The sequence below is a fragment of the Phocoena phocoena genome, chromosome 18 (assembly GCF_963924675.1).
Source record: "Phocoena phocoena chromosome 18, mPhoPho1.1, whole genome shotgun sequence".
Taxonomy (NCBI): Eukaryota; Metazoa; Chordata; class Mammalia; order Artiodactyla; family Phocoenidae; genus Phocoena; species Phocoena phocoena.
The window spans coordinates 54,922,589-54,941,233 of record NC_089236.1 but is presented as its reverse complement, the minus strand read 5'-3'; positions in this window follow the sequence as shown (position 1 = coordinate 54,941,233).

The window sequence follows — 18,645 nt, the reverse complement described above, 5'->3', positions numbered from 1 at the left end:
TAGTCTCTTTGGTTTTAGACTCTTAAGTTTATCACCATGATACCAAGTTCCTTATGTTAGAAAAGACATGGAAAGCATAACTTGTTTTGGTTCAGGCACTGGGTATCATGAAATTTCATCCTATATTGGTCTAATAATTCAAGCACAAGCAGGCCAACTTGAGAGGCCCTGTTGTATTTATTTAATCAAATTATCCAGAAAATTGTTAAATTTTACACTGGGAAAAGATGCAGAATGGCAAAAACGTCAGTGTTTGCGGTTATCTTTTGGACGCAAACACAGCAAGCTGCTAAAAGCCCATCTTGACAAATATTGGGTTTTCTCACTTGTAATAAGTCACTTGATTAATTAGTCACTTTATGGCTGATTTTTTTTTTTTCCCAAAGCACAACCTTTTGCTGCCAAGAATCACCGGAAGTCTAGGAAATGATTTACCTGACATTATTGTTTAATCTCTCGTTTCCTGTTCTAAGGCTCCTTCTCTTAGGTTAAGAGCTCTTAGTACAGGCTGTCTTCTGTTTTGTTTTTTGAAATTGGCTTTCAAGAAACTATATAGTCTCCTAAACCAAGACATTGCTATAAGGACCTTCAGTTTCCTCTAAGCTTTCTCCAAAAAAAACCCTCCAAAAAACACAAGGGTAAATCAATTTAGAAATTACTCTTAAGTTTCAACTCTGGGATACTGAATGTTGCAATTCTAATACTCATAACTAACCATTATGGTCTAAGAGGAATTAAAATATTGAAAAAAAATAGGACAGGGTTTCTTATTCATCACACAGTTTTCAGGATTTGTAAAGCCCAAATTTTTGATTCCCAGTTTCTGACTGTGTATCAGAAACTGCCATACGCACTGAGAACTTTTTTGTACAGAAATTGTGAGAGTCCTTTTTTTTTTTTTTAAACCACATGAGCAGCTTTCAAAGTGTTATATAGACAAATTGAATCAGATGCAATTCGGTGTTTATTGAAGATGTAGAATAAAGACCTCTTTCCATGGTTATGGAATCAATCTCTGATTGTGTAGCCTAGGGATTTGCATTTTTAATCATTCCACTAGTGATTATGTACAGTTTGAGAACTACTGACCTAGATATTGCTTTCTAATTTAGCTTTTTTTTTTTAATGGAGTCCATTGTAAAGCATAATTAACGAGTTTGAATGTAGAACATAGTGATAAACCAGCTGAAGTTAGAAGAGGACTTGGTGTAAGTCTATATGAAGTCTTGATCAAAATTATTTAAAGATAAATAAGGAAAACTGGATTCCTCAAGAAGCTTCTAACTAACTATTAAATGTTGAGTTTGTCTATAAACCAGTATAGAATTCATTTTCAGAATGTAAAGAATGTTTCTCTCTAAACAGATTGAAAACAGATGGTGCTAACTCTTCAGTGTGTTAAAGAGCTTTTAAATATTGCAGATCATCTCACTGAGGTAAAGAATAATCACCTCAAGTTCTTTTCTTTTTTTTTTTTTTTTGCGGTACGCGGGCCTCTCACTGTTGTGGCCTCTCACTTTGCGGAGCACAGGCTCCGGACGCGCAGGCTCAGCGGCCATGGCTCACGGGTCCAGCCGCTCCGTGGCATGTGGGCTCTTCCCGGACCGGGGCACGAACCCGCGTCCCCTGCATCGGCAGGCGGACTCTCAACCACTGCGCCACCAGGGAAGCCCCTCACCTCAAATTCTTAATCTCAAGTTCGTGAAAATTCTTATTATAAATACCAGTTGATAATGCAATGGCCATTATTCGGATATTGCGATAGATTAAAAGTATAATGATACAGCCAACATTAGTTGACCACTTACCATTTAGGGGCCTCTTAACTATATATTTTTCTGGTTTCTTGCCTTTTTATTTTTTTAGAAACCTGTGCATTCTCTATATTGAGATTCATTTAAGGATGACAACTTGATTGCTGTTACTGAAAACAGTCATTTATGTGTGTTGAGGAGGAGACTAAGGCCCTGCCAGGTTTCGCCAGGTTTCTCCATGTTGGAGCATGCTCTGGGCATTGTCTGTGAAAGAAGAAAGCCAAAACCAAATACAGGTACTCTCAACCAAACTTTGCATGGCTTTTTTCTCCAATACACCTTTGTCTCAAGGACTGCTTGCCTCCAGGATATATAAGATAGTGATAATGTCAGATAAATGAGTTTGCTCTTTGCACAGTGCAGTGAGGTATTGGATAGACAGTTGATGGGTTTAATGCTTTGGAACGTATATGTCAGAACTTTCAAGGGTTTAATGGGTTTCGAGTTTCACTTGTAGTTATATCCAAATCTGGCCGTTTGCCTTCCTCTCTTAAATATGCAGAAGGACCAGGATGTACGTGCAAAAGTCTCAACTTTGAAAATGGGTTAAACTGTGTAGATCAAAAACACTCCTTTAGTAAAGAACAATAAAAATAGGCATTAACTAGTTACATCAATACTGTATCAGTATCCATTCTTTGGTTTTCAATATTCATGAAGACACAAGTTATGTTAATTTCTACTTTAATTAGGCCAGTTGCCTCATTTCTCTGCAAGATACCAAGGGTGGGTCTCCAATGATTGAAGACTAGAGCAGAATTTTAAAATCGGGCCTGTCTCATTTGGCTGAACTGATCACTAGAGTGAAGCTGTACGTCTGGAATATTTAACCACTGGTTTAGCCATTCATGGGAGGATAAAGCTGTCAGACTGTATCCTATAGTTGCATTGTATTTGGGTATCATACACCACCTTCCTTACATCATGAGAGACAACCATTTGAATAATGAGAGATAAAATGTGAATTCGACTAACGACAGTGCACCTCTGGTCAAAATTAAATTTAAGACACTCATTTAACTTGTAGTCGAAGAAAGAGAGAAAAATATCTAGAATATATGTTATATAGAATATAATACACATTATATTCTATATAGAGAGAGAATGTAAAAATATATAGAAATAGAGCAAATAAAAAAAGATTAGCACTTAAACCTTTACCAAATGTTTCACATTTTTATTTAAAACTGCATTTTGATTGACCTAAAGAAATCTTAAAAGCCAGTCTTACTTGGCAACTAATATTTTTTTAATAAACTATTAAAGGAGATTAGAACGAAGACTGTTTGTTGCCTTGGCCTCTGGCTTGGCTAGATGGGGCATGTAAGGCTTCAGCATACCTTGAAGGAGTTAATTTCTCAAAACAGTTCTAATGCACAGAGAAGACATTAAAAATTTGGCTTAATACAAGAACTACACTCCCCACCCCTGGAATGGAATTTGGGTCCCCAAAACTAGGCATTTCAATTGAACACATTTTTTTTTGAATGCCTACTCCTTAACCATCACAGGGCTAGTGGCTGAAGTACAAAAGGAAAGGGTTAGTGACTCTAATGCAAGCCAGGACTTTCCACAGCAAAGGCACAAGCAAGGTGCTATGAGAGACAGAAAATGGGTAAAGCACTGATGCGTTCACGATGGGTTTGATCTCCAAGGCTTTGCAATGGTTACAGATAGTTAAATAGGCACAGAGTTTTTTGCTGAGTCAGAGGCAACAGAATTCCCACTACTCATTAAATAAAACTGTTCACCATGCTGATATCTTAAATTCTAAATGAAATGTAGAGAGGAATCCCTGGTGGTCCACTGGTTAGGACTCCAAGCTCTCCCTGCAGAGGGCTGGGGTTCAATCCCTGGTTGGGGAACTAAGATCCCACAAGCGTGAGGTGTGGCCAAAAAAATATTTTAAATAAATAAATGAAATGTAGAGATGTTTAATATTTGGACACCTATAATTTGATGTATTTATTAATTTTATGATTCATGATTGATTAAAACTTTTCCCTAAAAAAATGTGGATTAAAAAATACATTTTAAAGATATATAACTAAGACATAAGTTGGAAAGATCTGTTTATTCTTGTTTTTCCAGTTTTTACTAGCGTTTCCCTCTTGTCACTAACCCATAATTTTAGCTTGCTTCTGTACCTAGAAAAATGAATACTTGTGAAGAACAAATTGGGGATAATGAAACAGAAAAAAAACGCCTTCATGATAGTATGAAAGAAAGTAGTTGAGCTTTGGAGCAATTCCACCCTTGCCAAAAAACAATGCCTGAGACCTGACTTCCCAGGTCCACACGGCTCACAAAGCCCAGATGACCACCTCTGGCAACTACGTTAACACAACTAACATTTTTGAAATGGTTTTGTGCTCCAAATAACATCTGGTTTATTGACTTGTACCAATAGGGCTCACAGTCAAGCAGGCTCTGGTAAATATATTTGTATCGCCTCTCATTTCTCCAAGTTCTTAATAGTCTCAAGTGCATCCTTCCTAGACCCAGCTTTCCTGCTCCAAAGTAGGCACAAAGTAGCCGTAATATCTGCTGCTAGTCATAGCAGAAGTTGTTCCTGAGATTTCGGTTACAAGGTCATCTTTATAAGTTCGGAACTGCGTTCAGGGATGCATATCTGAGGGTCACTGTGAACATTATAAAGCCTAGTGACAAAGCAGCCCAGCATACATCGAACAGCAGCACAACAGAGCCTTGGGATAAACATTTAGTAGCTGTTATGTTGGCAAACTAATGGCTAGGATGTGTCGGGAGATGTTTGTCTTTAACCCGTCCCTCTGCTAATGAGGAACTAACTCCAGGACCAGTGATCTCAAGATCAACATTCGCATTCAGGTCTTGATGTCACACAATTAGGATACAGCCTAATTTGGTTTCATTCCAAACATTCATTAACACTATACTGTACCTTTGAGCTTAAACTTTGGCAGTGGTTCTTTTACAGACTATTGCTCTGATTCCAATAATCATTGATCTGATTCTAATCATCTGATTCTAATCATCGTATCACAAGATATGAACCCAACAGTGTGTCTTCTGAGCCTTTGCCCTGCCATGGAAACAATAAAAACTACAGGCTCAGAGTGCAATTTCTTGTCACTGATGTCATATTTATGGTGTATCTTCAGTGTAAGAGATGTTACAGTAAGTGGGGGGAAAGCATTAGATCTGTGATTGTGGATTAGCAAAATAAGAATGATGCCCACAGCCCTTTGGAAGCTAATAATCTAGGACTTAGGTTTTTAGTCATAGGAAATGATTGGTAGCATTACCCACGTCCTGCCCTGGGCAATTTGATCCCCCAAGGGGACATTTGCCAAGGTCTGGAGACATTTCTGGGTTTCACTTCTAGGGGTGGAAAGGAGGAGTTATTGGTATTTGCAGGTAGAGACAAATTGCTAAACATCCTCCACTGGCCAGCATTCCCAACAACAAAGAATTATTCAGCCCCAAATGCCAACAATGCTGAGTTTGAGAAACCCTGCTAAGAGGAAGCTAGGAGAGTAGTGGGGAGAAGGTAATATATCCTTCTGAGGCAGGGCAAGGACAGCCATCAGCTGTGTTGAGGGACGGAGAGGTCAAAGGACCTGGGGGAATGCTGTGACCATAATTTTGGAATTTCACATCTGAGTGCTAAACCTCTGAAATTCTTCTAATGGAAAACACCCTACATTTGTAAGTATCTATATATGTCCACACACCTACTTTTCTGTAGTACTTGAAGTTCATGTGCTCTGGAGACAAGCGCTGTGCAGATTCCCTTGTTAGCTGTGTAGCCACATGCAAGTTACTTAACGTCTCTAAGCCTGATGTCTTCATCTGAGAGATAATAATTCTTGACTCAAAAGTTGTGAAGATTGAAGAGGTATGTGTGAAATATTAACCCTTGTGATGGGTACAAAATAAGTACTAAAAAAAGTATTTACTACTATTTTGTATTCGGGTGATTTTTCTTCTTCTTCTCCTTCTCTTCCTCCTAATTCCCTCAGGCACAGTGTTAAATGCTGGAGACTAAAGACAGTATCTCCCACCCTCTTAGAACTTGTTTGTAGGAAAACCAAATATTTACTATAGAGTATAATACATGTGATTACAGACTTTAAATACACATAAAGAGGAAATGATTAACTCTATCTTGGGTGTAGTACGTGGGATTAGGAAAGTTTCCCAGAGAGGATGATGTCTGCAAAGCAACTTGAGTGATTCTTTAAACTGAGGTGGTGGATAGGAGCCCACAGACAGCCAGGTGTAAAAGAGAAAGAACTCCATTCTTGACTGTGAAAGAAGAAAACAGAATTGACATGATGCCAAAGGACTGATAAATTTCAAATAAGTGTTTCTTTATAAGAGATTTATGAGATTTTAGTTTCTGAAAATTGGGTTCTAATAAATCTGCGTGTGTGTATGTATATATATATATATGCACTCAAGAGATGTGCATCTTTAGGATTTATTGATGTGTTTCTGACATTTCTTAATGGACATAAATTTGTTTCAAGTAGCAAAACTTAGTCAACTGTGCCATAAAATTTCACAAAATCCCTTTGCCGGCTGAAAAAAACCACACCAAATGAAGCCCCTACTCCAGGATGATTCTGTAAGTGAAATTATCAGCTTTACTCTAGTTTTAATCAATTTGTGGTATGTATACTATCTTTCATATTAAGCTATTTTAAAGTTCTTGGAGAAAAGGTAAAAGTACAAATCATTGTAAATAATACTCTAGTTAAAAAAAAATTGGGGAAAAAAAAAATTGGGGTTGTTAAAATTGAAGATCCATTCAGAAACCCCATTTTTTCTTTCTAGACTGATTTTTGCTTGTTGATAGGTGCTATTTTCTTCCCACTTACCTAAGTAGTTGACACATTGAAGTATACTTTAAAAATAAACTTCTGCTGAAAAAAAGACACAGGTAAATCCCTTTGTAAAGCAATGAAAATTTTCATATGACAAATAACTCCAAATCAGACTATCCATAATTAAGATAGAAGTCTGAAAAGGAAGTATGTAAAACTCTTATTGCTAGATATTACCTACTTCTAAGATATTAAAGGTTTCAAATTTATGTGGCTTAATATGAGGAACATTGGCTATAGGATCATAGGACATGCATCTTTGTGGGCAAGTTACATACCTCTCTGTGGTTAACCTCTTAGTTTCTTCCTTCAAATAAGGGGTAATAATACATACTTCAAAACTAGTCTGACAATTAAATGAGATACTACTCTTTAAATAAAGTATCTGTTAACAGAACACTGTTAAATGGACATTGTTAATAATATAGTTATGTGTTCATTTTACGACAATTTCTCCAGAGAGACTGCGTGCATCTATATATGCATGTGTGTGTGTTGGTGTGCACATGTAGATTTTTGCAATATTTCTACTAAAACAAATAGCTATATTCATTTCATCCGATGTTAATGTACTTTGAGAACACTATCAGAAAGAGGAAATTTAGGAACTCATGCATAGTCCCAAGTACTACAGCTTTACATTGATAACTTCCCAGTTGGATTTGTCACAGTGTTACAAATTTAGGTTTGTTTTTGTTTCTGCTTTTTTGGTGAGGGGAGGTGGAGGTTAACGATAGTTGTGCATTTGGGCAGAGCCCAGTACTGGCATGTAGGAGGTACTCAATGAGAATTTGATGAATGAATTCAATCAAAAGTAAAGGTATACTGAAGGAGGCTAAGAAAGAAAAGATATGAATAATAATACATGGCAAAATCTAAAATTAATTGATTGGTATAGATATAGTTCTTCACTTCTAAGATGAACATTTTTATTCTCGTTTATGCGTCTCTGAAATTAAGAGCATCTTACAATCAAACGTGTTTTACAATTGCCATTGGCTAGGCAGCAGTCATGACATACCTGTCATTGTTTGCAGTGGTTGAACTTGACTGTAGCTATTCATCCACTTCTACTGAGTTAATATGCATTGTTAGTTCTACACATTTTAAGTTTAATTGTGTTTAAAATGTCTTCATGAAACAGCATGAAAATGAAGTTATCATGTGCGCCAAAAACAAAACTCTTAAATATTGTGTTATTGGGCTTAAATTTAATACTAAGGAAAAATATGCTATTTGAGAAATGATTCCAATCTGATTTTTCTTGCAAAAAACAAATAAATGCCTATAGGACGTAAGAAACAGAGAGACCCACAAGTCAATGAATAGATGAGATAAATTTCAAAGCCATGCTAAGCTGGTATGACCAATTTATGTAACTCAACAGGCTGACGTTAAGATTTTGTTATGAATTTATCAACAGTACTTTCATTTTCTTCATGGTTCAAAAACACTGGTGTCTCTTACAATCTGTGGTGTCTTAAATTTTCAGAAACAGGGTAGTCATTTGGGACATTTAGAGAAATTGGCAGTGTTCAACCAGGGTACGGAGGACAGATAAAATTTTGTCTGGCTGTTGAAAACAGGTAGTGAGGAGGTGTTCTGGAAAGTCAAAAATCAGGATTGAGCAAAGTTTCATTCAGAGCAGAGTGAATAGACCAGTCTGGCTGAAATGCATGTTTATGTAAGGGAGAAGTGAAAATGAAGACTGGAGAGACAGATTTGGCCTCAACTCTGAGGAATCTGAATGCTAAACTAAAGAACCTGGATTTATTCCGAACATGTCCCCAAATCCATTTTTGGCCATTCAATAACATTTTCCAGTTAACAGTAAGCATAATCCTTCAAAAGTGTATTATAAACATTTTGATCCCTTTTTAAACAGATTTGATGACTTCCTTTTGCTCTTGGAACAGAATTCCAGTTCCTTCAGGATCCTGAATGATCTGGTTCCTCCCCACTCCAATACCTATGCTTCTGTCCCTTTCCACCCTAACCCCAAGGGTCCGCCTTCTCTCTTTTTCTGACGTCAGTTTCTTCCCTTCCCTCCACACATCCTTCACAAATACTGTTGCCTCTACATGGAATCGTCTTCCTTAGCCCTCATCCCACATCCGTTCATCTGAGAAATTCTTACTCCTTTAAGATTCAGTGAAAATGTCACCTCCCAGCGAAGCAAGCTCCTTCTCACCCCTAGTCTAGATAATGTCCCCTGGTGATTCTCTCTCATATTATCCAGTCTTTTTCTTTCAGAGTCTGTATTATCAATGTAGCTACATAATCATCTGTGTGATTATTTAATTTTTCCCTCTGTTAGACCTTTTTTATTTAGTTTACAACTGGATTTCCAGGGCCAAGTCCCATACCTGGTACATAGGAGATGCTCAATAAATATTTGGGGAATAAATGAATGGATGAATTTAATAGACTTCAGATATACTGATGGTGTCTGAGAAAGAGAAGATATGAAGAAGTAGCCATTTTGGGAAATTCGGCTGATCATTTCATATGGAATGAATAAGAAGAGAAAGAATTTAGTTAAAGAAAAACTTGCCTCGCACAGCCATTTGTCGGAGGGCAGCTGTAACTTGCTACTGCTCTAACTTACTTACATACCTATCCTTCGGAACTGACTGTAAGGTTTGTAAAGACTGGAATGAAATCTTCCTGTCTCCAGCACTTATCACAATGCCTGGCACAAAGTAGATACTCTCTGAATGTCATTTCAGATGAATGGGTTTTCACTAACCACAATCCAACCATTACTGAGATGAGTCTATTATGATTTTATATGTATATATCTCTTATCTTAGATACACATGACTCTTTGAGATTTTTTTCGGAGCCTCTGCATTTACTCCATCAGTCCAAACAGAAATATGGACTAGCTTTCCTAGTGGCAATGAATTAGATCACAGAACTGGAGAGAGTTTTATCAAATTTTTTGAACTTCTGCAGTAGTCGACTAGAACCAGCAAAGATTTCCCTCACTTACCCCTCACTGCCCCAGAGTCTTCAACTAGCCTGAAATTAAAGGACCCTCAAATGCCCCGAAGACAGACAGCAATCTAGCAGAAATACACTTACAAACATAAAAGGAAAAGGAAAAAGAGAAAAAAAAAACACCTTGAATTTCTGATCATCCTGGGTAGGACTTCTTTAACTTAACTGTGTGCATGAAACACCTGGGGACCCTGTTAAGATGCAGATTCTGAACAATAGCTTGAGGGAGGGGTCTGAGATTCTGCATTTCTAACAAATTCCCTGCACGTCTGCTGATCACTCTCCAGCAGTGTATTAGTCAGGGTTCTCCAGAGAAATAGAACCGATAGGGTTTGTGAGTGCGCATGTGCGCTTGCACGCAGAAAAAGAGACTTATTTCAAGGAATTTACTCAGGTGGTTGTGGAGGCTGACACGTCCAAAATCTGCAGGATGGACTGTAGGATGGAGACCTAGGTAAGAGCTAGTGTTGCAGTTCAAGTCCAAAGACATCTGCTGGTAGAATTCCTTTCTTGGAGGAGATCAGTCTTGGTTCTGTTAAAGCCTTCAACTGATTGGATGAGGCTCACTCACGTTATGGAGGGCAATCTACTTTACTCAAAATCCACCAATTTAAATGTTAATCTCATCCAAAAAACACCCTTACAGCAATACCCAGAATAATGTTTGACCAAATATCCAGGTACCATGGCCCAGCCAAGTTGACACATAAAATTATCACAAGCAACAAGGATCTAGGGCCTTCATCAGTACATCAAAAATTCACTACATGGTGACAAAAGAATGGGACTTCTAAAAATGGGACACTAAGCCTCTATTAAATAATATAAAATATATTTCTCTTCTGAAAAAGGATATATTTAAAATATCACTGTGTGTAAATAACTTTATAAGAGAACAATTTAATGTCTAAACTACCTATTAGAGCTTCAGTGGGTCTCTAAGAAAGCACCAAAAAATTGATTTTGATGCCATACAAACATAAGCAGTCCAAATCACTTACTTTAGAAATTGATAGAAGGCATCTCACGTTGGTGCCATCGCTTGCTGACCGACTGGCCTTAGGGTGGTTACTTAACATCTCTGAGCATCAGTTTACTCACATATGAAAGAGAGATTTTAAACTCTTCTTTTCGTGAACTGTTTTGTGATTATCTTCGCAGTCTTCTTTAAGTTGATTTGTATACTCCTTGACGGGGCAGGGGATATTTTATCCCCAGTATCTGGCATGTCCTTTGCATTTGCAGTATTTGTGGCATGATTACATGGCAATAAACAAAGTACTTAACAAATGGCAGCTTCGGTTGTTAGGCAGACACTTCACTTTCTTTATAGGGTGAAGCAGAATAGAAATAAGACCATTTTAGACTATATCATTATGTACCAAATGTACCCTGTCTCTGTTTTTGCCCCCTACATTTTAATATGCAAATTGGGGCTACATCTGTGCAAATCATAGTAATTTATTACAGTACCCTACTGTTGACTTGTTGCTTTCACATACAGAATCTCATTTTGACTTTTGATGGTGGCCCTGAGATGCTTGTAAGGACAGAAATTAATATTTCTATTTTACATAACAGGACGTTGGAGTTTCTGTAGATGAGAGGATTGCTCCAAATCATGTAGGAAGCAAGTAAAAATATCTTCAAGCCCAGACTTTTGATTCCAAGTCCCATGTTTTGATCATATCATAGTTGAATCTTTCTATTAATGCTTGCAGAGAAACAGCTTAAATGCATTCTGCGTTGATGACATTTTTCATTCTGGCGTCTTCATACATGGGCAACAAATTATTATTTAAAATGAGGCTATTCCAGACTATCTTCTTACATGAGGTCTAACACAATTTTTATTGTTGTAATTATCATTGCCATTGTTACTATTCCTTCAAATCAGGGATTAGTAATAGATCTCATCCAGTACTTCTCAGCAATTCTAATCCTATAAGATAATGAAAGAATACACAGACCTCCATATTTTTTATATGAAAAGTACTTAATTTGAAAACATATCTAAAGAGAAAGCCATGAAAATATATTTTCTATCCTCTACCGTGTTGCATTTTAATGAACCAGAATTGAGAAAGTAGTTGAATAACAAGAGTTCCCTCATGGACCTTGAATTTAAGAACAATTTATGTAATAGTTTACTCAAAATTTGCCATTCAATTCTCTGGTCAGTTATTATTAGGAAACATACCATTTTATTTTAATTGATTTTCCTAATAACTATAAAATGCAATTATTTTATAATTATTCTAATCATACTAATCTAAAAATGGAAAGAGTTATGAATTTTAAAACTGAAACACTAAATTTCATATTCTATTTGAATTTGATTGAACTGATAAATAAAGGTTGCCCAAGGACTGTACTGGAGTCATAATTGTGAACCTTCCAAATTCTGGGTTGGTTACTATTGTAGCTTTCTTTTCTTCCCTATAGAAAATGAAATGATGCTGACTTATTGAGTGTGGCAGATCCATTTTTATTTATTGCTTTAATTCATTGTTAATTTATTTGTTTTAAATATATTTAATTTATTATTGTTTTATTTATTATTTATTGTTTTAATCTGTTGTCTGTCTCATATATAATTAAACCCTAGGATTCACATCTGCAAATGCACTTACCAAAGGGGGAAAAAAAAAGAATTTACTTAAACTTTTCGCAAGTTCAACAGATTTGCAGGTGCATTCAGATACATATAATTATCTGCTATCCCATCATCCCTCTCCCCCCTCCCCTCCCCAAAGAGCCTCCTTTCCTAAGACTCCGAGTTTATTTTTTTACAAGCAAAGGTCTTATACGTACTTTGAAGGGAGAGATGAGGCAGGATTTGACTTAAAAGGCCAAACCCTCTCAGTTACCTGCCTAAATCCTTGGAACCAAGCCTAAACTTTAAGTAGCAATTTAAACAGTAAATAAATTCTGCTAATGGCTATTAGATTGCTAGCTGGGGAGATTAGCATAGGGAGTAATTCTAATTAAATAGAGGACACTGAAGAGAGTTGAAACGTTTCAAGAGCAGATTTTGTCTCCCATGCCTCATTAGGAATATAAAATCAGCTTCCGCTGTAAGAAAGACAACCTTTCAAAAGACTGCTCTTGGGCCATAACGAGGTTGTATAAGCTTCATTTTCAAATTTTGCATTCCTTTTTCAGTAGTGAAGGGTATTTTTTTTTTTTGCCCAAATCCAACAGAAACTATGTTAAATCACCATGTCTGTTGACAACAATGTATCTCCCATTTAGACATATCGAAATCACCATGTCTGTTGACAACAATGTATCTCCCATTTAGACACATCGAAAGGCTGACTTCAGCCTCTGTAGCAGAAGGTAAGACTTCACAGATTGTGGCTTCCCAGTGGTTCTTAGATAGGCCTTGGAGGAGTGGGTGTCGGCTCACTTAACCTTCTCCATCTCACCTGCTTTCTGGACCCAGACCTCACACATCTTGCAGCCCCCTAGGTATAATTCATAAACAGAAGTGCAGAAGAAAATGAGGGTAGATCACTAAGTAACTGATTGGGTCTGCCTGATAGTCATCAATTCAAAGTTTAATTGCACAATTGATTGACTTAAAAAAAGGTGACTGAGTTTGGTGGTAAGCGACACTATGAGCATTTATAAAAGAAAATCGTGTATTTGTTTCGTTCCTTTCTCTATGAACATAAGCGAGTTAGCACTAGTTCTTACAGCCTTTGCCTTGAATCTTTGACTCGTGTTTGCTCTGCAGGTATTAAAAACATGAGAGCATTTAATACAGGAGAGACTGTAGTTTATTCATTTTTTTATTGTTGTATAATCATGATGGTTTAAAAAAAAAGCTTAGACGTTGAAATAGACAAAAAATCACTTTCAAATTTTGGAAGTAAATTTCTAGGGGATCTCTCTGAGAATGGAAAACATAGGAACCGCCCACACTCCCCTCCCTAACAAATGGCACTTACTGCTCTGAGCATGAGGTAATGAACCTACCAGGTAACTTAGCCAGAAGGAAGGGCCAGGTGCCTAGTTCTGTCCCCTCTCTCCTTCACTCAGTTACTCCCCACTCCTGTCTCTCCCTGTGGAACCAGAACAAATTATGCTGTGCTGTTGTCATAGATTATGTCAACATCATCAAGGTAGGCTGATCCTTTGCTTGGAATATACGTGCTGGTAGGGAACACACCTATAACTAAGACTCTTATGAGTCATTTTATTTATTAGTTTATTTGCTTATTTTACTAAGGGAGTAATTTCCTGCAAAAAATAAGTAGGCCAATTTATTTATTTGTTTTACTGATTCATTGTGCAGTGTCCCAGAAAGAACATGAGACGAAGTCGGCAATACCCTAATTTGGTCCCTGCTCTGCCAGAAGAAACCATGTGACCTTGGGTGAGTGTCTTAACCTCTCTGGGTTTCTTCATCCTTATTGAAAGGAAAAGTAATGCTTATTTCTCAAATTTTATAAGATTTCATGATAAGATACGGTATGTGCATTTTCAAGCACAGCATCTGGCTCATGCAGGGTGGTTCACAAGTATTAGTTCCTTTTTAATCTCCAATTCTCTTTACATCTCCCAATCATAACAATCCCTGATGTGACAGTCTAGTCTCTCCTGATACCCATGGTTTTGATGTTTTAGCTTTAGATTTGTAATTAAGACACACTGAATAAGTTTCTTTTAATTCTCTTTCTACTATAGTGCCCCTCTCATCCTTCTCTTGAGGAAGGATTGCAATGAAAGTCAATATCCCTTTTAAGGAATTATACTTTTTCTCTCAGGGGGACCAGCATTTCCCTGAACTGCTCAGTATTAGATAGCCAGCCCTGGTTTTGAGATGCTAGGATGTTGGCATTATCTGAGGCAGAATCAGGTGGTAAATGCTCGCCAAGTTCAAGCAGCCCTAATGTCCTGCATAGTCTCTGCAAAATCGAATGATGGGAGCCCTCCCTTTCTGTGAGGTAATTACACCGTTAAGTCCTTAGAGTACAAATTCAGCCTTTCTGATAGCATGTCCTCCTACACAGGACCTTGCTTTGGACTGTCAAGAGGATGCTGCGGATCTAGCACAATCAGACCTGCCATGCATGCAAAGCAAAGGCGTCGTGGGGTCCTTAACCACAGGTGGGCATATATTTATGCCACAATCAACCTAAAATGAAGCTACAATAACTGCACCAGCTTTCACTGTTTCTTTACACCCTCCCACATACTTTGTTCCTGCTGCCATTAGTGCAGTCTCTGGAAATAACATGGGCAAAGGGAGTAACTAGATAACACTTTCTAGAGAGTGTCCTATCCCAAGGTCATTACTTTGCTTATGTTATCCCAGATTTGCTTCTCTCTCTCTCTCACCTTTAAGAGTTCAATTTCTCTTCTCATTCACTCCACATGAAATGATCAGCCGAATTTTCCAAAATGTCTACTCCTTCATACTTTTTCTTTCTTAGACACCATCAGTATATCTTTGCTCTATTAAATTCATTCATTCATTTATTCCTCAAATACTTATTGAGCGCCCCCTATGTCCCAGGTGCTAGGTTTCGCTCTGGAAATCTAGTGGCTGCCAGTTTCTTGCAACTGCCTCCCTGAGAGCCCCAGTCCAAGCTGAGCAAATTTTCCTGCCCTGTTCACTTCACATTGCAACATGGCACTGCATCTGGGGCGGCCATGACCAGGGAAAAGACATGGGACACAAAGGCGACCTGGTCCTGGGGAGGAGCCTGGGTGGGGCAGTGATAGCCATTGGTGGTGCTTACTCAAGCAGTGCCCCAGAAGCGGCCCAGGTCTCTGCCGGCAGCCACTCCACCACAGCACACATCCCGACTCCAAGAGTCCATGTGGGCCCCGTCTGCCCTGCTGAGTGGTTTCACAGCAGGGTGGGGCTGGCAGAGGCTGGGGGCAGTGACTGGCTGTGAGGAACAAAGGGGACTTGCACCTGAGGCTGTGTCTGAGTGGACACATGGGAGCCTGCAGAGGCAGCACATCAGATCTCCGTCTGCGGGGGACTTGCATCCATGTCAAATCCAGCCCTCGCACTGAAGGTACCAGGCCCATGCCACCTGTATAGGGATGTTCCCACATAACGTCACCACTTCAAGACCACAAGAGATGACTGTTTTATCTAAATTCATAGAAGCAGAGGAACTACTCTCAATTGAAAGAAGACGGGAAAAAATTTAAAAAGAGAAAGTAAAAAAAAAAAAATCCCATTTAAAATCATATCAAAAATAATAAAGTGGGCTTCCCTGGTGGCACAGTGGTTGGGAGTCCACCTGCCGATGCAGGGGACACGGGTTCGTGCCCCGGTCTGGGAAGATCCCACATGCCGCGGAGCGGCTGGGCCCGTGAGCCATGGCCGCTGAGCCTGCATGTCCGGAGCCTGTGCTCCGCAATGGGAGAGGCCACAACAGTGAGAGGCCCGCGTACCGCAAAATAAATAAATAAATAAAAATTTTTAAAAAATATAAATAAAGTACCTAGGAATACACTTAACCAAGAAAGTGAGAGACCTATACTTTGAAAACTATAAAACATCGATGAAGGAAATTGAAGAGGATATGAAGAAATGGAAAGATATCCCATGCTCTTGGATTAGAATAATCAATATTATTAAAATGGCCATACTACCCAAAGCAATCGACAGATTTAATGCAATCACTATCAAAATGCCCATGACTTTTTCACAGAACTAGGATAAATAATCCTAAAATTTATATGGAACTACAAAAGACCCAGAATTGCCACAGCAATCTTGAAAAAAAAGAACAAAGCGGCAGGTATCAACCTCCCGGACTTCAGACTACACTACTAAGCTACAGTAATGAGTACAGTACAAAGCATAGTACTGGCACCAAAACAGACACATAGGTCAATGCAACAGAATAGAGTCCAGAAATAAACCCACTCACCTACAGTCAATTAATCTACAACAAAGGAGGCAAGAATATACGATGGAGATAAGACAGTCTCTTTTCTCCATTGTATATAGTGCTGGGAAAAACTGGAGAGCTATATGTAAAATGATGAGATTAGAACATTTTCTCACACCATATAGAAAAATAAACTCAAAATGGATTAAAGAACTAAATGTAAGACCTGAAAATATAAAACGCCTAGAAGAGAACATAGGCAGAACACTCATTGACATAAATCACAGCAATATTTTTTTGGATTTGTCTCCTAAGGCAGAAGAATAAAGGCAAAAATAAACAAACGGGACCTATTTCAACTTAAAAGGTTTTGCATAGCAAAGGAAACCATTGGGGGAAAAAAAAAACCTACTGAATGGGAGAAAATATTTGCTAATGATATGACTGACAAGGGATTAATATCCAAAATATATAAACAGCTCATACAACTCAATAAATGGGCAGAAGACCCGAATATTTTTCTGAAGAAGGCATACAGATACATGACAGGCACATGAAAAGATGCTCAACATCACTAATTATTAGAGAAATGCAAATCAAAACAACAATGAGGTACCACCTCACACCGATCAGAATGGCCATCTTTAAAAAGGCTACAAATAATAAATGCTGGAGAGGGTATGGAGAAAAGGGAACTCTTGTACACTGTTGGTGGGAATGTAAATTGGTGCAGCCTCTATGGAAACAGTACAAGTTTCATCAAGAAACTAAAAATAGAACTACCATATGATATAGCAATTCCACTCCTGGGTATATATCAAGAAAATATGAAAACCTTATTAGAAAATATACATGCACCCCAATGTTCATAGAAGCACTATTTATAGTAGCCAAGATAGGGAAGCTACCCAAGTATCCATCAACAATCAGATGGATAAAGATGATTGATACACACACACACACACACACACACACACACACAAACACACAATGGAATATTACTCAGCCATAAAAATGAATGAAATTCTGCCGTTTGCAGCAATGTGGATGGACCTAGAGAATATTATGCTTAGTGAAATAAGTCAGACAAAGAAACATAAATACTGCATGATATCACTATATGTGGAATCTAAAAAATAATACAAACGAACATATGTAGCAAAACAGAAACAGACTTACAGATATAGAAAACAACCTATAACAGTGAGGAGAGGGAAGAGAGGGACATATTAGGAATATGGGATTAACAAACTACTATGTATAAAACAGAGAAGCAACCAAGATATATTTAAAGCACAGGGAATTATGGCCCTTATCTTATAATAATTTTTAATGGAGTATAAACTGTAAAAATACTGAATCACTATGCTGTACACCTGAAACTAATATAATATTGTAAATAAACTATACTTCAAATAAGAAAAAAGGAAAGAAAGACAATGATAAGGATGTTATACGTCAGGGAAACTTGGAGTTTTTTTGAAGTAGTTCGGCAGAAATACATCTTACAGATAAAATTCCGGGACAACAGATGCCACATCAGAAAAGGTGGCTTATAAAACAGAACTCTCTTTAATTGCTTGATTGCTCAAAGAAACGCTCTGTCCATCTGCTTAATACGGTAAATTATTGGCAGTAAATAAGCCGCACAAGCGCTTTGCACCTTGGTTGCGAGGTTATTGCTCTACAAAAGGCCCCTCGGATATACTTCTTAAGTGAGAAAATACGGAGCAAGTGGAGCTACAGTGAGGTGAACTGGCTTCTGATCCTGATTCTCTCACTAATTGTTTAGCAGCAGGCAAGTCACTTAGTCCATTTTTGCCTCCTATAAAGTAGGAGAAGTGGATTAATACTAAATGATCCCTAAAATCTTTTACAGAAATAATGGGTCCTACTTTTTGGAAAAAGAAAAATAGAACTTGGCAATAGCTAAGCTCTTACATCGTTTCCCTATCTAGTCACCAAGAAGCAATTCTCTCCTTTGATGTCTTTAAGCACCCCTACGTTCTCCAAAGTGCACTCTCAACCCTCCTTGTTGTCCGTGAACTAAATTTTCAACACAGAATGAACAGATATCCTATGGAGTCCATT